The 24,105-nt window shown below is 40.0% G+C and overlaps 1 protein-coding gene across 3 annotated transcripts in view; it reads right to left on the reverse strand.

Annotated features, from left to right (window-relative positions):
* Positions 1-24,105, reverse strand: part of cntfr (ciliary neurotrophic factor receptor) — a 148,376-nt gene that overhangs the window by 17,250 nt on the left and 107,021 nt on the right. The window lies entirely within an intron of this gene.

Raw genomic sequence — 24,105 nt, forward strand, 5'->3', positions numbered from 1 at the left:
CTGCCCCCTGCCGCAATTTGAGAAAAAAAAATGTTGCAATCCTTTTCTTTTATATCCTCGGTGAACTTGGAGGTGGCCTGCAAATAATCAAACGAGCATACATTTGTTGATTCAGCTTTTGGCAGCGGTCCAGCCACTTCTATTGTAATATCCCTTGTCAAGGCCAAATCGGTGATACCGCTCTTATATCGGATTACATTAGCCAGTGCAGCTGTACTTAATATAGTGCCAGTGAGCGTCCACCGATAACAGAAGCATTTCACTCCCCATTATGCTCCGTTACAAAAAGACGTCTATTTGTCTTTAAGAACTGCAGGATTTTCTCATGGAATGCAAGACGTGGGAAAAAACGGCACAAATCGACGAGCATTTGTCTTCCCTGTGGTGCTCAAGGGGAGTTCAAAATGTTTTTCCAGAACGGAGGCTTCTAAGGTGTGGCCAGATGATGGCCAGGTGTTTGGTCAAGTCCAGAGGAAATCTATCAACTTATGGCAGCGGCAAAAAAACAAAACAAAAAAAACATCTTTTGCATTGACCTCGATTTCAAGCACAATTATAACTACTTTTTAATACGTGTCTATATTATTGTAACCAACTTTATTTTTATTTTTATTTATTTATTTATTTTTATTTATTTGTATTTACAGTGGTAAAGCGCAGATTAAATTACAGTAGTTATTTAGCAAATTTCATCATAAAAAAGTTCTGATGGAAAACACAACTGATAGAAGGGGGGGGGAGGGTCCCTCAGTAGTTTCTAGTTAGGTTTCATTCCCTGTCACACAGAGTTACCTGTGTTTAAGCAGTCACGGCGGCAACTAATTAACCTGTCAATAGCGTCAACAATGAAGGTGTCAGAGAGGACATCTAATCACACACAATTAATCACAAAGACTAATTGGGGCCATCTTGATCAATTTGTCCCTCATCTGAGAGCTTCAGTCAAAGTTAAAGGAAAAAAAAAATCAGTGTTGGAAACACACACACACACACATTGATCGGCAGGGCAGACAAACACTAAATCTCGTAGATTCGGTACTGCAAGGTATTCCTATAGGCTTTGTGGAATGAGCCCTAATCAATGGAGCCACCTTATTAAGAACTTGGATAAGCCATACTGTATATTTAAAGGCAACCTACCACTATTGAACTCATTCACTGCCATTGACGAGAATAGACACTGAACATTACTTTGCTGGCAGTGAATGAGTCGGAAAAACCCAACCGGTGACACATTCCGTCCATCAGCATATTTTTTTTTTTTCACCTCCACCTTGAAACTTATTGCATTAGCATGGTGCCGCATGTGACAGACATCTGCCGCTCTATGATTCATAAGGGGTCCTTTTGAGCACTGTCTCATCAAAAAGTGGCCGTGAAATGGCACTTTGTGAAACAGCCGCTCGTTTCAGATTCAAATCGATTGCGTTGATGCGCCAATGTGCTTTTGAATGAGAAGACGGAACGGGCCGCAGACACACAATGAGACAAGAATCTCGTTCACGAGCAGATGTGAGACACCCACAACGTTGCTCAACATCACATCTGACCTCAATTCCAAATCCAATAGATGGATTAAAAGTTGTGATGTACTTATTTTCATTAAATTCTTCATTAAAAACTTTGTTGTAGATCAATAAGCGCCTTTTCAAATACATTGAAGGCAAGCTGGGTGTTTCTTTCAAGTAGACGCATTTCGGTCCTTTGAAATACATTTGCTCTTTTTTTTTTTAGCTGGAAAACGGCTTCTCAAAAAAAGATTTTTGTCTATCCAATGGAAATAAAAAATGCTGTATTATTCTGTTTGAAATATCTGTCTGTATTACACATGAAATATGATTCTGTTTTTGTGCTTGTCATTGGACTAGAACAAAAAACTCTGTCTTCTAATATATTACTTTTTTTTGGACACGTCAAACAAATAACCTTGGTTTTCCCTAAAAGCGTCAACAAAAGGTGTTGCTCTTCTCTTCCTCTCTGTGGATGTTAATTCTTATTATACATATTGTACAAACAGTCCGTCATTCAAATCTTGTCGAAAAAGAAGTTTTGACCGCCAAACTTTTTTGGGGGTGAAATCGGCATACCCAACGTGGTCCAGATAAATATGCTATTTGTTAGCATAACGAACCAACAGCGGTCATGCCAGCCCTTCATCCATCCATCCAAAAATGCAATCCATCATCCCGATGGTAAGAGCTGTATTTTTTTGAGCTGCCGAGAGGCCAAACTGATTTAGACAGATGGCATTGGTCTCTATTTGATTCCAAGCCAACACCAATACTCGGCCCGCTTGCATTTTAGATTAGCTAAGTCGTGTGTCATCGGAGAAACAATGATGTAAATCAAACAAAAAAGTCTTAGGAAGAGACACTGAGACGCCACGGTGCCTTTTTGTCCAGACCAGCTGGTGTGACAAAATTATAATACTGAAAGAAGAAATAAAAATAACAAATAAATCCAAATAATAAACAAAATAATAAAAACAAGTGGAAAAGGGAACATTTCGTCAGAATTGCTTCATTTATGGAATAATGACCACACAGTTTCGAAAACGCCTAAATGAAGAAAACGTACATGGTGTAATACACAATTAAAATCCGAAAGGTGGTTAGAGACGCAGAGGTTTGCATCAGCAAGTTCTCCAGGTCAGACGCCAGTAAACCTCCACTCTTATTTTACCCCGCAGCGTCTCTCGTACTCCAACATCGCACGCTCACTTAGCCAGCTGACATCACAAATCTTACTCAAACCCCGATATAACAGCTTATGTTTCGCGGGAAATAAAAACTCTCGGGGCACACGGGTAAACACAATCTCACCTCAAGTGTTTGATGCTAAATTTTTTCTGACGTTTCCAATGATTCCATTTAGTGAAGGTTGTTGATGCTGGGAAATGACCGCATGCAGGGGCGGACTGCTGTAATCCGAAATTTTACCGAAAATTCCTGATGGCCAATTATTATTTCGGTATTTTTTACGACATTTTGTTACAGTTTGTGTGCCGTGAGATTTTTGTAGTATTAAATGTGTGCCTGAATTGAGAAACGGTTGGCAAAAGTTGACAACCTAGCGATCCATTTTCTAATTCTCTTCGAGCGAGGTCACAAGGGTAAGCTGAAGGCCATCTTGAATGACTTGGTGTGAAAAAGAATAATATTATTTTTATGACTTCTTATGGAAAAACTTCAGTTCCCATCCAAACAAATTCAAGGTTTAACAGTCGTGCGGAATGATATCATCTGTGTAGGTCAACTGTTCTCCTTTAAATTTACTATGATTTAATGCTAAATTCTACCGAGAGCACTTGAAGACGATAATATTGCCAGGAAATGAAACGGCAAACTATTTGAAATTCCACAACGCTAAACCTTTCATTTCATACTCAAAATATACTTAACTGGCCCGAGTCGGCTGAAAGAAACTAGTAGCGTTGAATGTCGGAGCTTAGAGGCCGCGCATTCCTTTGTTGTGACTTCATTCTTGCCATATTTGTGTTATTATTTATCTTGACAGCACAGTGAGGATTGCCAAGTGAGTTGCGGGGGGGTAAAAAAAAAAAAACTCGCCACTCGTGAACGATTTGTTCATTTAAAAGTAATCTCCTTAACAAAACTGGGATTTGAACTTTTCAAAGCTACGGCGAAACTTTTCTGGACCTTTATGCACACTTTATTGTTGTTGCTATATGGCTGCCGCAATAAAAGCATAATTCATACCAATAAAAAGTACTGAGGCAAAATATTCTAAGAAGTATGTTTCGTTTTATGTTATTATTATTATTTGATGCTCAAGGAAAGCAACAGAGAAATGACAATTTGGACTTGAATCAAATGGTTCAATGCCGCCTCGGAGCCGGGTTTGATGAAGGATTAGTTAATTATGCATGTCAGAGCAACATTAGACTATTTAAAGTGACTTTCAACTGGGACAGTGTCAAAATGAAAGCAATCTTGGAGGGCCTTGAAAAATAAAGTCATCAGCAGTTGTCATGAGACAGAGAGCATTTATTTCCCTTTAGTCTTCCAGCATTATCTCATAGAAATGAAGTGGAGGATGACAAATACTAAGAGGTGCGGGAAATCCGTATTCTAATAATTCCTGTAAAACAAATTCCTGCAAAAAAATATTAAAAATAAATAAATAATAAGTGTCATCAATGAACAGGTCTATTTTGGGGAATTTTTTGATAGGTATTACTCAGCACTAGACATCATTTCACGGTGCAAAATTGAAATTGACCACTATTAAAATTAAATCAAGTTGAGATGCTTTTTATTTCGCGTGAGGCTCAACTCTCCACCAGCACATTAGCCTGAGGTCTTGTCACCGCTAAGGCCACTGCTGTTTAGCTGTAGCGTCCATGACAGCGAAATGAGTGACAGCCCGGGATTGACCAATCTCAGACGTCAAACTGTCAATCGCCCGAGCGCCAAAGCGCTACCTCTCAGAGGGAGACAGATGAGACGCTCAGGTATAGCAACTGAATCCCTGGCGTCTAAACAGCTGACTCCCTTAAATTTGACTGTCACATCCGAAGCGAGGCAGACAGTGAGAACCGAGAGAATGCGCCGCATCCAAAGCGTGGAGCCCGTTAAGCTCCAGGCCATCATTGTGAATTCAACCAGCTGCTTTGTGCAAAGAGCACTATGTGCTTGTCTTTTTACATACCCCATGTTCACTTTACGGCGTTATGAAAGGTGTCACATCACTGGGGGAGGCACAAAGACTTGTTTCGCACACGCTGAAACCTTTCGATATAAATATATTGGGATAGAGAAGAGCCAGGGCGACTGTCGGGAAGGAAGACTGCAGTTCTAAAGTAGCGACTGCGGGTGATCGAGCACCTTGAAATCTTGACATCGGGAGTGACTGTAATATATTGAACTTGAAGTAGGCGGTCGTGTTAGCAAAGAAAATAGATGGATGTGCCCAGTCGTGGTTTGACATCAATTGTTTCTCGACTTGCCCTGGACAATGAAATGTTCCCAAGTCTATTTATAGAAGTGATAGGAAAAAAGAAGCTTCAAATTTGCTTCATGAAGCAATTTTGTTTCAATGAAGGAGTTTAAGAAATGGCAAGTCAATGGGGGTCATATTTACAAATGGTTCATGAAGCACATTTGAAGCTTCATTTTCCCCACCTTTCATTAATATTTGATCTCATTGTCGCCTTTTTTTTGCCCGTCATTCCTCCCAAGTTCATCTCCCTCATCGGAGAGCTGAGGTGATCTCATTGTATCCCTAGTTTTTTCCCCCTCCCAAGATCATCTCCCTCATCACTGGGTTGTTGTTGGAGAGCTGAGGTGTTGGGACTGTTAAAAATCATCTTTCATTATTTAATTACAGACAGCTTTATTGGAACAGCTTGGCTTGAAGATGGAAATACATCATTACATTTTATCAATGCTGCTCAACTCGAGGGGTGGGGGTGATGCACGGAAAGGGGTTGGGGGGGTCAGATTGGAAGCAAAAAGCAAAGAAGAGAAAAAAGGGGGTTAAATGACAGCCATTGTTGCCTCTTCTTGCTGTCATTCACACTAATGCTATTCATTAGGCTAATTTGACAGGAAAGTCCAAACACACACACACATGTGCACACACGCAAGCTCAGTCCTCTAATGCATATTTACACATGGTACCCCACCCCCACCCCACCCTGTTGCATTCCAAAGGGCAGTGTCAATGACAAGGAACCAGCGCATTACATGGTTGTTTGTTCACTTTATACGCTTGCCTTCAGTGCTATTAGCAACATTCGGAGAAAGTGCGTGCGCGTGAATAAATAAAACCTGCATGGACGCAATTTGTTTTAGGATGATGGGCCACTTGAACGCAGTCATGTTTGTAAATGCCTCTCGTCAATTAAAGGTAAACAAAAAGTTTTTAAACTTGAGCAAGGCAATCAATTTTGAGATTAGGCGGCATGCGGTGCAAAGCTCTGCGTGTGTGTGTGTGAGAGTGAGAGGCTACCCGCAAGAAAATTGCCATCTTTCTTTAGACTAGGTAACAGTGAAATGTAATTGGGCTGAAAATTGAAAAGTGGAGCCATCTCAAAGCCCAGTTGGTGCACTGCATACCAGTGAGTAAAATGTGTGTGCATGTTTGCATCTGTGTGTGTGTGCACCTGTGTTTGTTTGCACATTAAAATCTGAGTGGGATGCCAGTCTAATCCTTGCACAGCCAGACCCCCTAGGATAACAGAATTTACTGCTGAGTGGGTGAGCCACAGAGGATACCAGACATACACACACACACACACACACGCAGAGCCCGATGCCAGCCACCTGAGAGGAAAACGAGGAGTGAAAAAGAGGACATGCGAAGTCTCACTACAATCACACGGCTGGAAAACTCCAAAGCTCTCTAGAGTGTCTTCTGGGCATCTCTCATAATAATCGGGTTTATTCTCATCATATAAATCACGCTTTACATTTCCTGCTACTTTATGAGCATATTCCCATGGGAGTCTGATATGCTATGTAACATTTACTGTTTTATAGGCTTTCAAACAACAGATTTAATAGGACTGAATTAAAAGGCATTTTTCTTACACCTTACTGCTTTTATTTTTTAAGAACTCCGACCTATTAATGGTGAAGTAAACAGGCTCTTGTCGATTTCGATTTATTATTTATAAGTATTTCTTTTTAATTATTACTATTATTATTATGGGTCAAGGTTCACTTTGCATTTTTACGTTACATGACCAAATTACGGCTTCGCTGAGTCAACTATGGCATTTGAGGCTTGGCAAAGCTTCCCTCTGAGTCACTGACGGAAATGAAGCAAAAATGCCCAACAGGAGGGAAGCTTCCTGTTGATGTTGTGTTTCATTTGTAAACGATGCCATGGCGACTGACAGCTCGGGGGCTTCCTTAACACTTAAAATGCAGATGCATTTGAATATGATGACATTTGGACAGCTTTTACTTTCGTGGAAACAGACATTGAGGAACCATGAGTAGACATTGGACCTAATTACTTCTCTGTTCTTGCTGAGACGAATGATACCAGAAGGTTCGAAGCTCATTTTAGACATTATCCACCATTTTTTTTTGCTCTGACATGAATATCCAAATTTAAAAGCTACTTTGGTCATATTTTTTCCACGATGGAATATCATCGACTCTCCACTTCATAGTCCAAGTCCTCCGAGGACGGGGGAGTGGAAACAGGAGAAAAGAGATGGAAAAAGAAAATGCGCTAAATTACATTTTGATTTTGACTAAAGTGTAGTGTGACCCAAGACCACACACACAAGCACACACACAAACGGGCGGTGTGGCATGTGACCTCTCCTGAGAGAAGGTTGTCTAACAGACACACTGATTGATGAATCTGTCACTGCTTGTGTGTCTTTCTTATCAGACCACACCAGCAAGCCTTTCAAGGAGCCAAACAAATCGAAGGTGAGAAGTGAGAAAAGCACTAAGGTGGAAAGAACTTGAGTTTCCCCACCTCCAAGAATATTTAAACTGGATGATTCTGTCTCGCGCTGATCGAGTAGAAAGATCGAGAAGATTCGAGAGGAGGCCCTTTCGTGCTGACACCACATCAATTTATTGTGACATATTCACTCAGGCTGTCATCGGAACGACGACACGGGTGCATCAGCGACCCCCCTTCTCCCTCGAGGATCAAAATTGTTCTCAAACAGCCAACAAGGAAATCCTCCCTGGCAACAAGCATCAGTGAAGGAAGTGATGAGGGGAAATTGACCCCTTAATTGTTCCGAGCCTACAATGCATTTTTCTCATTCACAGCTGACTTTGTTATGGGAACATGTTCCTTTATGGTTCATGAAAGATGAAGCTTCAATGCATCGTTTGTTTCCATAGTAACGCCGAATGGCCCAAACATGCTGTTTTTGTTAACTAGCTTCAAAAGATATATTTCTGACTTACATTTTTGACTCTTAAATGGCTTTTAAAAATAACTACTTGAGGTTCTGGATGGATTTGCATCAAAATATTTTTTACGTTTTAATATAAGTATTTTTTCTTTTTATAGTTTGGTGACATCAAATCCAGCATGCTTGGTTCTCTGAACTCCACAACCGGAACCATCCATGAGTCTATCCACATGAGATTTTATTCCCCAGATGTCCTCCCGATTTTGACTTTGTGTCACCCATTCTCCGAGTTTTCCCTCCCACTGTTTGGCTGTCTCTCCCTCTCAGTCAGTCTCACATTCCGGGCAAGCTTGGCTTCTTTGTCCTGAATGACATCACAGACAGAAGGCCGTGACAGCAAAAGACAGGAGGAATGCAAGCCAAAGAGGTATAGAGAGCATAAAAGATGGTGAGAATAACCAGATGATGGAGAGAAAGTCGGCCTAGGAATGAGAACGTGTGAAAGAGAAAGGACAAAAAAGAGCAAGAGACGGAGAAAGAATTCTATTTATTCAGCAGGGCATGAATGGACTTCACGGAGGACCCCCCCACCACCACCACACACACACACTTCCCACTACTAAGACCATTCCACCCCCTCTTTCTCATGGCCTCTCTCATCCCTTCATCTCTTCCCTCCCTCCCTCTCTGATTCAATGTCTTCTCGCTAATCTCCTTGAGAGGACTCAGACATTCGACCCTCCCCTCCAGCGCTATCCCGAAAAAAAGAAAAAAAAAAGCTTTCACAGAGTTTTTACAAAACTACACTAAACTGACAGAATTGTTATGTTTCATTTTAATGTGCTATTTATGAACGGGGTGAATTGATTGGCAGTTTGGCTAATTAAAACTTCATTTGCAGAGTAATTTTATGGAGCATTTTTTTTTGCAGGTTAATTTGAGGGAACTTAAGCAAGGGTTTAATTATACACTAAAAATATCACACTAGAATGAACAATTGGTTATCATAGAATCAACAGCAACATTTATATTTTGGCTACATTTTTTTGAGAATATTTCTTTTTTTGTAGCTCCGAAACTCCAAGTGTGAAAAAGAAACAACGTATCAGTCTCGCTAAAAGCTAACAAACCGAGACCATTTAAGCAAATGTTTACGTTGACAATTGGCTTAATTTTTCAAAGCGCTTCCCTTTAATGTGATCCCGCAAGCTACCGATTTCAGTCTCCAGTGAAATCATTTGAAAACATCGGTCGGGGGGATACGAGCTGAAGGATATCGCGGCCTTCTGCAGCGGCAAAAAAATGTGCAGGATGTGGAGACGTCCACAACGGCGAAGGCTGGATGAAACTTTAACTTCCAACCACCAAATCACACAAGACAGATTGTTTTCCAATGGCTAGCCCAGCTCGACCGCAGCAAAGTCTGCCAGAATTACAGAGGAGGGAGGAAAAAAAAAAAAAAAAGGGGGAAGGTACAGCAGGAGCCTCAGGGAGAACCAACGCAACTTTTATTTTTCACAATATTACAAACAGGCACACACAACAAAGTCAGCGGCTTTGGATGAACTTCCCCTCACCTCTTGTGACGCGGTGAAATAATTGCAGCCTATTAGAAGAGAGGAGCAAAGTCGGCCAAAGTGATTATGGTGGACCAACTACAGAATGTCGGACGCAAACGGGACTGAAAACGAAAATTATGTGCCTGAATAATGACAAGAGGTCACAAGGCAATACAGCTAGTCCACTTGCATTTACATATTTTATTGAATTTTTAAAATTTTATTTCAAGAAATCAAATTACCAGGGTCTAGAATATTTTTTAAATAGACTATAAATATATCAAAAATTATTATTTTTGGATTTTGCCGACCGTTCAAGTTCCAAAATACCCAAAGGTGTGATTTGTCTTAAAATCCCTCCACCTGTTTCCAGTGATGCTTTGCTGCCTTAAAACGAATAAACTCAAACTTCGTGAGCTCGAGAATAACCGTTTTAATTTTCAGTTTATTCTAAAATGACCTCTACTTCAGCTAGCAAACGGACGAGTCCTAAGAAACCGACCGAGTGGCCGCCCTTGCACACACACACGCGTGAGACAAAGACAGTAGCACTACTCCAGCTGGCCATTAGCGTGTGAGTGATGGTGCGGCATGCTCAAGCTGACTCTGGACTGCATCAGGGCCTGGCAATGCAATAAGAGCAACAAGAAGCGATCACCAAGACAGTCGCTAATAGCTTCCTCTTTCTCCCTGCCTTTTCTATTTTTCCGCCCCACAGGAGCTTTGCTTTGCTATATTTTGCTTTGCGTGGCGTGACAATGCCATATTTGTATTATTTCTAATCCACTTCCCCTCGCGGCTGTTAATTGCTTGGCTTCTCTCACCCCATTCTGTGTTTGTTTTGTAAATCGTTCAACAAGCCCTTGTTGTTATCTTCTCCTAAAAAGTCCCCCCCCTTTATACTTGCCTTCCTGTTTGTGGCGTAGCATCCCATCCCATCCTATTTAGCATGATGGATTAATGTTCTAATCACAACAGCGCATTACCAGTGAAAAGGAGAGTGGAAAAGATGTGATGAGTGGATGGAAGGCACTCAGAGTATGTCGGTCTTTCTTTTACTTTATGGCTTGAAATATTCCGTATTTGGTTTACATTAACACTAAGTGGCCCGGGCTTGAGTTATGGTGCCCCCCCCTCCTCCCTTCCCCTTTGCTGGCTACTCTATTTGTTTTCATGTTTATGGTTTTGAAATATTCATATTTTGTTTTAGACTAATAACGCTAAGTGGTCTGCTTGAATGAGTTATGGTCAGTGCATCCTCTGTTTATGCAAGTATGAGGTTCATCCAACATGCTCACAAACTCACGGTCCATCAAAGGTCATGATGGAGACAAGTTATGGAGATTCATACATATGTACTGATGATGTTCTGTATTTGACATAATATACTTCTCGGGAACAGTGGGTGGGACTTACCGAAGATGTTAAATTGATTCAAATATTTGTCCCGATTGGTAGTTATGAGTCAGAGCAAACTAGGAATTACATGTGGGGTTCCACAGGGGTCCATTCTCGAACCACTTCTATTTAAAATATCTACATGCCGCTTTTTGCTCGGTTGTATAATAAGTATGTTTCTGTGTCATCACATGATTATTTTCTCTTATTTATTGAAATGTAACCATCCAATCAATGAGTCAATGGACCAGAAAGCTTCAATCCGTACAAGGCATCAGTGATTGGCCCCATTGTGTGTTCCCAGAACAAGAACCAAACAAAGTGAATCAGATAAATCCATAATAAATTAATCTGTGGTCAATTTCTGAGCATTTATTTTTCTTTCTTTCCACCTAGTGTATTGGAATAGATCCACATCCCCGCACATAGTAACCATTGTCTCTGTGGCTGAAAATGATGGACAATGTTAACGTAACACCTTCTCGGACTCACGCTATTGAAGTCCAACTTTGTGCCAGATCTCACATCTGGCGTTTACCCTGAGGGTCCTTCTCAGTGGATTTTGACTGACACAAAGCTCAGATCATTGGTTTGCGGAGGACATGAAACCTCTGTTTCTGTTCTACGACAACACCTGCTGACACGTCAGCCAGTGAACTATGTTTACATGCACAAATTATTTGGCTCACTGAAATAGTCCTTACGCCTTCATTTTGTCATACTTATTTGGGAAGTCCAAGTTTTTATGCAGTGGTTGCAATTCAATCTCTGAGACAAGTAAGACTTGAAGCACGTCTTGGAACGTTGTAGGAGAAAACAAAAGCTGGTTGTCATGTAAATTTGTGTTATTAACGTCAGAGAATTTTTTCAGATTGCCAATATGGATACATTTGATCCAGAATCAGTTTTGAAATCGTGACTGTTTTGTTTTATGAGGGCTTAAAAAAAAATCAGCTTTAACAATAAATGTTTGACCCAAAAATTCCTCGTCTATTTGAATCATACTAAAAAAAATGATTCCAAATTGGAAGGTTGCCCTTTTTGCTTGCCTTGGCCAACCTCCAGGAGACAAACTATATGTGAGGTCAAGACTCGCTTTTCCATTTTCAACGTTTGAGTGATGTTGAGAAAAGCATTTATATTCATTTCCTGCATTTCCTTTAGTTCCGCATTTGATATCTCTAAACTGCAGCCAAGCCAGCAGCATTGGACTACTAATGAATCACAACTTCGGGCAGATATAGATGAAAAGTTTTCTAACTTTGGGTACACTTGAGGATTCTAATTTGAATAAGTGAATGAGAAACACGTGAGGACGTTGAAGTAGTTTTAGCGTGCTCTTCTTTTCGGAATCTTTCATTTAGTGGGGGAGAAAAAATGCAGAAAAAGAAACACAATGCTTTTTTTTTTTTTTACAAAAAGCCGACATCGGTAGTGATTCATTCTAAAATGTATCCACTGTGACATTAGTTTTAAATACACTTGTTCCTCATTATAGACACATTAGAGTACATCTGGCATGGAGCGAGCTGGTCTCTGCCTGCTCTTTTATATTAAAAGTACACTGAAGAGAGGAGCTCATTGTTTAGTCTTCATTAATTCACATCCGATAGACTCCAGCAGAGATTTTGAAGCCAACATGAGTTTTAAAAGCTCTTTGTAAGACAAATTCGCAATAGTACATCCGCCTCACGTTTCCGAGGTCGTGGGTTTGAATCCGAGCGGCGGATTTGATAATAACTGCCACTTATGTGCACATGTTCCCAACACATGTTGTCTTTAGTCTGGAATGGATCAATGCGGCTTTGTACCTTAAATGCTCGACAACATCTGTATCACACCATCCGCATGTGTGCTTCATTTGTTTACTTGGGTGTTGCACATCCTTGTGCTTGGAGAAACTATTTCTAGAGCAAGGTCCAAGCCAAGGTCTTATTTTATTTATTTCTGTTTTTCCTGTTTGTTAAGAAGTGTAGGTGATTTTTTTTAAAAATACTTTTTTAGCGAAAAGTGCTAGAATAGCCATCCTAAATTTCCGTAGTTCAAAAAAAAAATTCAACCCGTTCAATAAGAGGCTGAAATAACCGACATATGGTTTCATTTGGTCGAAAATATTACATTTGGTCAGAGCGAGTGCCAAGGCTCACTGCACATCTGCTTTTGTGGTCCAGGGTGAACTACAAAGACTAATATGCCTTTGGGTTTGAATTAATCGAATTTTTAATGAAAAAGTCAGAGATTCAAATATTATTTCCTGCCTTTTTAGTCTGGAGTTTCCCCCGTTCCACCTGTTCCTGCACTTTTGCGGGTGCTACAATTCGATTTAAATTCTAGATCGATATTCCCCGCTGATGGTTTGACCTTACATGTACGTCGATGAAACATCATCCAATGAGGACGTTGCGGTGTTGGCCAAATGTAGATTGGAATGTGACCCGAGTAACCACTCCGTGCTTTGGCACACACCAAAAAACCACTGATGTCACCCAAGAAAAGACGTTTCCATTCCGACCTCAACCGCAAACACGCGTGCACACACACACACACACACACTCGCATTACAGACGCTACACTATGATCACAGGAAACAATCTCAACTCTTTGGAGAGTCCTTGGTCAGAACGGAGCTGCTGTTGATTGTGTGGTTACTTTGAAGGGCAATTTCATCTGGCTCACGGAAACACACGTGTGTGTGTGCGCATGAAACGAGTGTGTGTTTACTTAACAGCGGGGGGTCAGTCACCTGGGGTGTTAGGGAATTTTCTATCCAAATATTCCCGTGTAATTGGAGACATGGCTGTACAGAGCTGACAGTGTATGTGAGCGTGTGGAAAGTTGTCTGCATAACCTGCGAGTGCTTGTCTGTCTGGGTGATGCGAATGTGTGTGTTGATGTGTGTGTGTTCTGAAGGCTGGCGTGAGGCCAATGTAATAGAAGCCCTGTTTGTTTTACAAATGCCTTTTTGGATCTGGCAGGACATGTGCAGGCATACAAGCTTGTCATCAAGGTGGGTGAGTGTTTGCGTTGACTTTCAAGAGGACAACGTCCATCCTGTTGTCCCCCTGAAAAATACAGCCTCAGTTCAGTGCTGATGTTACGAATCCCATGATGATAGTTATTTGATGTTTTGGATCAGAAAAAGTGGCTCATCTATAAATTTGCAAAAAAGCTCTTCAAAATTGTATGCTCTTAAAAAATGACTCTTTCATGTGCTGCCAAGCACCAAGTTCAGATTGCATCCATCCAGACATCCATTTCTAGCTTGCTAGATTTACTCTTGGTCTAGATCAGGGGTGTCAAACAAATTTTTTTGGTGAGCCGCATTGTAGTCATAGCTTCTTTTGGAGGGCCATTAAGACTGTCAACCCAAACAAATGTATGAGCCCCTCATATTATATAAAGTAAAAGCTACAAAACAAACTGACAAATAACTCATTTTCAAATCAGATGAGTAAAAACTGGTCAAATATTAAAAAAAAAAAGATATTAAAAGTGAAGACAATTTGCAATTCTAGTAATGACACGAATTTGATTTCGCGGGCCACATAAAATGATGTGGCGGGCCGTATCTGGCCCCCGGGCCTTGAGTTTGACACCTGTGGTCTAGATTAATTGACAATCTATCTCTCTATTGCTATCTCTATTGCTCTCCCTCTTTCACTGTCTCTCTCTCCATCTATCCATCACCCATTCATCCATTCATCTATCTGAAAGGGATGTGCATGAGTCGATTGAAAACAAGTCTTGTACCGAGCAAATGTTGAAATATCTAAGCCGGGCTCTCCGATGGTACAAATCTCCTGAGAGCAAAGCAATCAATTAAAAACCTATTTCATGACCCAAGCTACAACCCTAAACACAAGCGCATCTTTCAAACAGATTATAAAGTGCCAACAGACTGACCAGCAGGCACAGGTGCCCAAGGTCAAGAGAGAAAACCAACTGATTTCAGTAGTGCTTGCTTGGTCTGAGGAAAATTAAATTGTCTGTGAAGTGAGTAAATTGAGTATAACATGCCAAGATGGGAGCTTATCTGGGAAAAAAGAGACAAAAAATAAAAATCACCATGACACAGTGTATTTTATTTTTTTCTTCGATTTGGCTTACACTTATGACCATCAGGATGTGACAGGTTGCACTTTCTGTTAGCAAAACTTTCCCTTGCCCATGGCTCACAAGTGACAACCACGTTGCAAAATTGCTGCCTGGCAAAACATTTTTCCGGCCTCAACTGCTGTTCTGCACCATCTTAAAAAAAATCTTCATGGCCATCACACAACTCCTGGTTGTTAGGCAACGTCATTTTCTATTTGAAGGCTTCCAATAACCTTAAGTCAGTACAGGTATAGCTTTAGCATTAAAGGATTTTTTTTCATGGTGAGAGTAGAAGACCTTGAGCTCCCGTTTGAAAAAAAATTACTATGAATAGCGCAATCATACGATTGGCTGAAATTTGAAGACAAGAGCTCTTTTCTTTATTAATAAGCAAAGCATTTGCATTAGTATGCAAAACAACCATTTGTGTCCATAAAAAAAAAAATGGCCTTATTGATGGCTATTCATCAACCACAACCTGGCTTTTATGCTTACGATACATTTGCATCACAAAGTGGTTCGTTTTTTTTTTTTTGCCACAAAAGGGTTTCCGCTGGCATAAGTTGAAAGGTTGTTGTGCTTGTTACCCATGCCAAAGGGCATCTTGTGTCTTCGTATGGGGGCATGAGAAAATGCCACTACTCTGTGCGGAGTTGTTTGTGCAAGGCTAAAAAAAAGTCCTGAAAGTAATATAATAATAAAATATTATAATATACTATATATATATATATATATATATATATATATATATATATATATATATATATAAATTAGAAATAAAATATTTTCCATTAAAATTAAGTAAAGTCATTTTCATTTGAAATTGACGTGAATTTAGAATAGAATTTTTCTATTACAGAATTTTGCAACGCTAGTATTAGGATTGATCATAGAATTTTTTTATTATGGAATTTTAGAATGGTTGCTGTCACGCCTGTACATTGTGTCTGTATTCATCTTTTGTGTATCTTCTTCTCAAAAAAAAGAAATAAGAAGTGTACAATGGGAGAACATTTTTTGAGGGGGGCAACAAGGCCAAATGTTCAAATTCACAAATGACACAAAAATCTGGAGAGTTGTTAAATAGAAACCATGGAAGCAGACGGCTGAAATCATGCCGGAAAAGACACGAGAAAAAAGAAAGGGAGCATGGGAAAAATGCATTGAGGGGCTAAGTGAAAAAAGATGGTGCGTTTGATAGGCTTTATGTTGCGCTTGGGTGATGAAATCATGAATGAACGCCTGCTGCGGACCGCTCTTTCAGGATGCGTCCACACATACAACAGATTGTCAGACAAACAAAAAAAAACGCTCCAAAAGTGAGCTGAGCTTTCCTCTTATTGTGTCGCGGAACACACATTCACACACAAATCAAATCCCATCTCGCCATCCTCCCATCGCGCTCTTATGCATCTCTCCCACCCTTTCACCTTCTCTCAAGCTCCCCTCACACTTCTTCATTGCTCTTCACACTAAACGCAAGGTGACAGTCCATAGCCCGAGAGGCAGAGATCAACATGGAACGGGAGGATAGGTGACAGGAAGACTTGAGGGGCGAGCAGACAATTCCCTCAGCGTGAGGAGACGCAATGTGATACGTGACCAAAAGTGTTTGGGCACCAGCGATGTGTTGTAAAAATTACAAAAATGTGTTATATTCTCAACTAGATGTTTGTTCAACACACACAAACAACAAGATTGCTTTACGGGGACTGTTACAAAAATGGAAAGCTCAAATTGCTTTTTGTAACCTTGACACGAGCGATAGGCAAACAAAAAAAAAAACATAAGTAGAACCCAGGAGTGCTCTGAGATCTGCAAACTTGGGTCAGTAAGTGGAACCCAAACACGGTGAAGCTGCATTTAGCTGTTATGCCGCACACAAATGAAATAATCTGTCAACAAAGAGCTGGATAAACTTTGACGAACCCGTGAGATATTTCAACTTTACAAAACAATTTATCTTGCTTTCGAAAGATCTATTAGGGTATAATTCTACAGATGAAAAAAAAATATTTTATAACAGGCAGACCGTATTTCTATATTTCTTGCTCATTTGGTATCGATGTAATAAATATAGTTTATTTCCCCCTCATTTTAGGGTCTAATGCAATATCAAGTTTGTAAAAATGACAAACAGCATGTGCAAATCACAACGGAAAAAAAATGATTTATTTAGCCCATCGAGTAGCCACTGAGATGAGCTCGATTAATTAATTTACGACTGCGGGGAAATACTGAGCTAATACGGTCTGGCTCGCCGCCTCGATTCCAAACTTATTGGTCAGGGTTGACTAACTATGTCAAGTATGTATTTGTCAAAGTCAGGAAACCAATTTTTTATGGACTTCACTTTGTTTGCATCAGGGAAGCATATTTTAAAAGCTTTTGGATGGAATCAGCCGATGAAACAATTGTCACTCGGGAGAGTTGGACGCCGGCGAAAGCCGTTTCCTGATTTATTACCTGCATGGAGTTCATCGGTGCAGGTTGCTATGGAAAAGCGTCTGAGTGCCAATGTTGACACTGGCTATCAAGATCCTACACGCTGCCATTTAACCTGTCAGGGCTGTGATTTAATACAAAGCACAAGTCTGTCGGGGTGAAATTATGGGACTCCGGTAAAGCTTTTCCAGCCGGCAAAAGTCGTGCTGAGGATGGAGATTCCAGCCGCAGGATTAGCGCGCTAAAAAAAAAATAAAACTTGGCCTACCCTGTTACCCTCACATTGTCTGAAACAGATGATGATTTGCCAATGAGTCAAACTGCCGTTGTTTAGCGCCATCTATTGTTAAGGAGGACTTAATATCAGCGACTGGTATCGATACTTGGTATCGTAACTTTTTACTACTGCATTAGCATACATTTGTGACGGACTAGGAGACATAGCATAGGAAGAGAACGCTTGGACTTCATAAAATTCCCTCAACTCATCACCAAGCTCTTAAAGACTGCTAGCACTTATTAACCACATGTCGCTCCTTGACACTTAATGGAAATGAAAGAAACTGAAGATGAGCATTTTAGGGACTCAAGCAACATAACAAATGAAGCCAAAGATTGATGGAAAAGGTCAAACATGCCTGATAAGTGTATTGACATGGGAGCATGCAACAGATGGAATATTAAATTACAGACTTGAAGGACATATTAAATTAGAGAGGGGTGAGGGAGGGGGAAAAAAGGAGGGTGGGGACTTTTTAGAGTGATGTGCTGTCAGATGATGAAGAGCGGATGATGTTCCTTTGATGCATCACAGGAAACCCAAGGCCTCCCCGGTATGCCTACAAACAGGAATCTGTGTTTGTGGCCCTTTTAAGTGTATAGGACATTTGTTTTAATGACACGTATCTAAGGGGCGTTTTACAGCTCTTTGCTATAAAATCGAGGAAAGTCTGCTGCTGCAAGGTCGGCATTGCAAATGAGAATACGCTCACCTGGGTGAATAAAGGTGAAGTAAATGGAAATAAACAAAAATCATACAAACAGGTTTAATGCGGCGCTGCAAATGTTTCTATTATATGGCTTCTATTCACCTGCTAAGCAATAGAAATGATATAAAGAAAATATAAAAAGTGAAAGCAGTGTCTTTAGAAAACAGCATTTTGAAAGGAACCTGGGATTTTATTAAAAGTTCAATTAAAGTAATTGAAACTGTAACTTGTAATACAACACATAACGAGCATAAGCCATGAAGAGCAAATGAAGCTTCAAATGCTTCATGAACCAGTTTTGTTTTTAGTTCTCTATTCAACATTGGACTGAAAGCCATTCATTTAAACCAATAGTGCCATTTAGAGGAATAAAACAACAACTGGTTCATGAAGCAAATTTGAAGCTTCATTTTCTTATCACACTTAAGAAGTTGAAGTTACGGGAATCTCTAATTTCGATTTATTCTTCAACTCCTGGTTGGTTGGTGAGTAGACGCTGCATAAATAGCTCTTACAGTATGTACAAGTATTGTTGCTTTAAATCCTCAAATCCTCTTATCAGACAAATGCAGAGCTCCGAAATGTGTTTTAAGATTTATAAACAACAGCCTGTAAGGTTGAAAGAAACATTGCGGTCGTTTCTGTGAAGTTTAATTAACATGTTTATCTTGCGTTCAGGCTCAGGCGAGATAAGTTGTGTTTATATTCTGATTATTTTCTTTCAGGGACAAATCCATAGTATGATTTGATCTGACAAAATATCAAAAAGGAAACTCAAGCTTTGAATAAGAGCTGTGCAAAAAAACCACAAAAACAATACAACACTCGTACCAAAACTGAAAAACAAATTAATTCCTGGCACAACAAAGAAATGTGCATGGAAAAACTTGTTTAATGATCCGTGGAAAAACAAATAACTCTATGTCAGGGATATTATTTTAATATGATTCTAAACAAACACATTTCACGTACCATCAATTAACGACTGCTGACTTTCTAATGAAAGTCAACTCCACCATTGTCTACAATGTTATTTCAAGCATTCCAAAGGAGATGTGTTGTCTTGCTCATTACTCGGAGATGATAACAGCAAAACAAAATATTGCAGAACCATTTTCAAGGTGTCTGAACCCTAATTGCATTTTTAATAAAATTCTTGGCAGGCATGCGTAGGTGCATGTCTGGCTTCTTTAGGTGCACAAATTACATCTGGAATGTTATTTATGTGTGATTCCTTATGCACACACACACAAACAGAGTCACGGGCTCCAGCTGGTAAACTCTAAAACATGTTGATGTTGAAGCTTCTAATGGCCGTCATTAATCACGTGATATTAAATCACTTTAGAGACGGATGGCGGTGGGCAGCAGGAGAGTGAAATAAAATGGAAAATATGATGAAGGACGAATGTAATGGAGAGTGAAAATGTAGCTAAGAAAGAGGCAAACAGGGAGCAGCAAATTTTAGGGTGGATGCTTCATGTTAATAGAGCGCTCGCAGCAACACTAATCTGTCATTGTCGTCACATGAGAGTTTGAATGACTAAAACCGACAGAGGCCGAGATATTTTTTTTTATTGGAATGTGAAGGAGGAGTCACATTTGAATAAAAATCAATGCAAATAATCATCTAAAGAAAATTTGCAATTTTTGTCATTGTGACTGATACCAAATATAGTTACAGATTAGATTAAAAAAAAAAACAATCGAAGAGAATTCTCTGGCTTTTACATCTCCCTGTTTTGGTTGTCAATTTGTGAGTCAAGGCCAAGTGCAGCGCCCGTATCATTAGTAGTGCGGGCGAGAAAAAACATGCCATTTATAAATACACAACATGCCGGGTAAACACTTTGACCTTGAATGCGACCCAAGCGGAAAGAAAAACCCACGTCAGCACGCTCTACTGCCATCACAACGACTAGCTTCTGTGTAATCTGTGTGTGTTTGTAGGGTGGTCCTAAAAAGTAGGCTTTTTTTTTTTGGGTGGTCTCCAGAAGACAACAAATACAAGACTGTGTGTGTGTGTGTTTGTGTGAGTACATGGCATAACCACGGCGTGAAGGCTAAATGACCGGTTTGGATAATGTCAGGGGAAATTCCCAGGCCAGATTATACATAGATCAATTTTCATGTGGCTTCAGCGGTCGTCGGACGTTACTATGCATTTATCTTTGCTTGTACCTAAGTACACACGCAAGTATGTGCTAGCATAACCATGTTTACGACCTCTTGAATTAGAACTCTTAAATAAACACCAAATTACAGCGTGTTTGTTCTATGTGTCACTGGAGAGTTTTTTTTTTTTTGCACAAAAATGTGAAATATGTTTGAGTCAAATCAATAAGCTAAGTAGTCATTACCATCAAAAGCCTCGTTTTGAATGCTTATTGGAATTCATTCATACAGTGTGTTAACTGCAAGGTAAGGATTAATTGCAGACACCTGCTTTACATTTCGCCATTAGCATTTTAAGCATTTCGCTAAAGCCCTCGCATGGAATGATTTATAATGCGCGCGAGGAGAGCTAAAGCGAGAGAGCAGTTGGGGAAAATGTTAGCAGACAAAAGCAAGGCCAGGTGCAGTGAGGACTGAATGGAAGTGAAGAGGAACGTCAAGGAATTTTTTTTTTAAGAGATGCTTTCACTGTTCAATAAGAAAAGATGGAGTCGAGGCGGCTGCTTCACCACGGGCTCGTGAGACTTTATAATGCATGGAATTGAAATGATTGCTTAAAACCAAATCAAAGGAGATGCGAGCTTTGATTTAGACTGCAACTTTTTTTTATGGCTTTGAATGAGGCACAAGAGCACCAGCAGCAACTTGTAGCGAGCGAACAGGATGAAAGCATCATTGGAAACATTTATGGAGCTAGTGGGCTGCAACCGTGGATATGCTGAAAGTTAGCTTTTGACTTCAAAGTCAGCTCAGAGTACAGAAGAGCCTACGAAGGCCATCATTGCACTCCATTGAAAAAAATCGATGGCTAGAGAAAGGTGAATGCAAAGTCTTTTTCCCTAAGCTCAAGTCTACATTTTGAAGAATAACGCAAGCACGCTATTCACAGGAAAGCTAAATAGCCATTTAGCTAAAGATCAAAAGCGTAATGACACCCCTACATCACATTACCCCAGCGCCTCCTGCCTATGACACCGGAATATAATCGAATAAATTATGTTTCATTTACCCACGAGGCCATTAATCCCACTTTAATGGCTCAGCTTTGCATCTGAATTCCCTTCCAATGGCTTGTAATACCTTTCACCTCTAAGGACACACATCTAAGTAATGTGCTGTGAAAGCCGGATTCACAGGTGTGTTTCCGAAACTCGAGACATTGCCCTTGACATTCCTATTTCCTGCATTATGAATTTTATAATAAGCAACCGGAGAGACTCCAAAGGATTTCAGAAGATATGATAAATTGTTGTCAGGTAAGAGCCTCCCATGAATAATTCTTTTTTTTTTTTTTAAACTGCAGTGGACAGCAGACATTGTCTCCCGGGAAATGGATCTTGAGCCTGGAAACAAGTTAGACCATTGGAATTGAAATCTATAATGACACCAGCGACGAGATCTAATAAGCTTCTCTAATACATTTTCTAAAAGGGTATTTGATGCTCGAGGTGTTGGACAATAGCTGGTCATTAACCTGGAGGTCATTGTATCGAGACGCTGAGGACAAATGTCAGGTTGTAATCTCAAACGACCAAACTGATGAGATGGATGGATACCTTCTCACGGCTTTTATTTCACAAGTCTTGGTCCTATATTTAGTTTATGGATTGCCATTTGAACATAAAACACAATCATATTAATGATGTCACTCACATGAGCTGCAAGATGAGATTAAATGTCAACAAACATCTGACGTTCCTGTTGAAATGAATGAAATCTGTTTCGTGTCACAAAGGTCATTCTGAGTCCAAGCAGCACTTAACAAAGTTAAATATTATTCCCAAAATTCCAAAACATTATTTTTCCATGACTTTATTTCACCTAAGGGAAAATAATTACAAATCCAAACAAATCTGACCTCCGTGGCGTCTTGGAACTTACTGCCTTGATTCTCAAGTGTGTTAAGAAACAAACCTCACGTTTCGTAATCCCAACGGCGTTTGCAAAGAAGACTCATATTTCAAAGTCAAACCGTTTCACCGAGCGTCGGATGAGTGGAAACTGTAAATATCTTCAATGTCAAATTGAGCATGAATGCTTATGTGTTCAGTTGTGGCTTTACATACATCAAAAAAAAAAAATCCCGATGTGTACGTCTGAAAGACTGAATACCTCCCTTGTGTAGTTATTTATCTAATTGCTGAATGCATAAATAATTCCCATTCCTTGCTCCCTGATGGCCATCATTAAGGGTGGAGGGAAACACCCCCAGCTGTGCCGGCATTTGTGCAGATACGCTAATGCCTCTGTATGTTTTTGCTCTCCTTGTACTGATTTGTGCAAACACACCGAAATCACACGTCTAAGCACATCGCAGTCATACCTCAACGCTTTTATAGATCTTCCGAGCATTTATGTCCGAGCCTCTCCTGAACATCAAGATAAGCACTTATCATTTATTGAGGGAGAATAGACAGTGTTCGCTCGTGTGGATATTCGGTACATTTTCACTGTTCGGTGTTATTTAAGTCAAAGTGATTGTCCGATTTGTTCGAGTTATCCGGTTCGGGGTCACAAGTCACAGCATGGGCTGGACTCTACAGAATTTCTGCTGACTAAGGGGAACATGGATGACTACACCTTGGACTGGTTGCCAATCTATCACGGGGTAATTGTAGAGAGAGCATTAGATGGGGATTGATTCGATGCCGGGTTGCTCGGGAGTCACCTAAGTGATTCACGATATGACCAGTGGCTGCCAATCAAATTTCAATTTCAAAAATCCTGGCAAAAAAATACCGATAAGAAACGGTGAGACATTTTCAGATTCATAGCCGATGTCCGACATTACTAATCGCCTCGGAAACGGTTGCAATAATTAGCTTCTTGACTATTGCAACACCGGGAATGGGGATGTTATTGATAATTCTCTCTTCATTTCCCAAAAAGGTATTCACACATTGGTTTTCGCTGAGTCATGAAAATTACAGTACCGGTGGGAAAAGTTGCCCGCAGCAAAAGTTAGGTTAATTATATCCTAATAAGCTTTACAGCGATTATGCAGAAGACTACCAGGGCGAAATAAGATTTAATTCTTTTTTATGTAATGATTAAGTCAACTAGTATGTTCAATGTGATTGGGGGAGCAGAATTATAAGGATTAAAAAAAAAAACTATATTGGGACCCATACAATACATGAGGAGCCTGGGGTCAAAAGTAATTTATAAGACAAAGCTAATCTCTAATTACTGGTGACTAAGGTACTATATTTGTCCGAGCATATCGTGTTTTTCAGACTATAAGAGACTTTTTTTTCCCTCAACAGTGCCCTTTATAATCAGGTGCACCTGGATGTTAAAATAAATTTGGACAATATTTATAAATACTTGTTTGTTTCCCTTAATGTGCACCATATAGTCCAGAAAATACGGTACAGAGAATTTGGGAGAATCTCTCACCATTCAAGTGTAGGTGGTCACAGCACGAAGATTGTCACTATTAGTGTCTTTTCTGAGAAGGTGCTGTCGTTTGAAGTTTTCATTTTCAAGCCGGGGGGGATGTGCCAGGTTCATTTATTATAAAATGTGTGATGCGCGTGCGGTTTGAAATGAAATATGTTTTATTCACTTTCACTGACAAGATATTAAG

The sequence above is a fragment of the Syngnathus floridae genome, chromosome 12 (assembly GCF_059516105.1).
Source record: "Syngnathus floridae isolate MCC-2025c chromosome 12, RoL_Sflo_1.0, whole genome shotgun sequence".
Lineage (NCBI taxonomy): Eukaryota > Metazoa > Chordata > Actinopteri > Syngnathiformes > Syngnathidae > Syngnathus > Syngnathus floridae.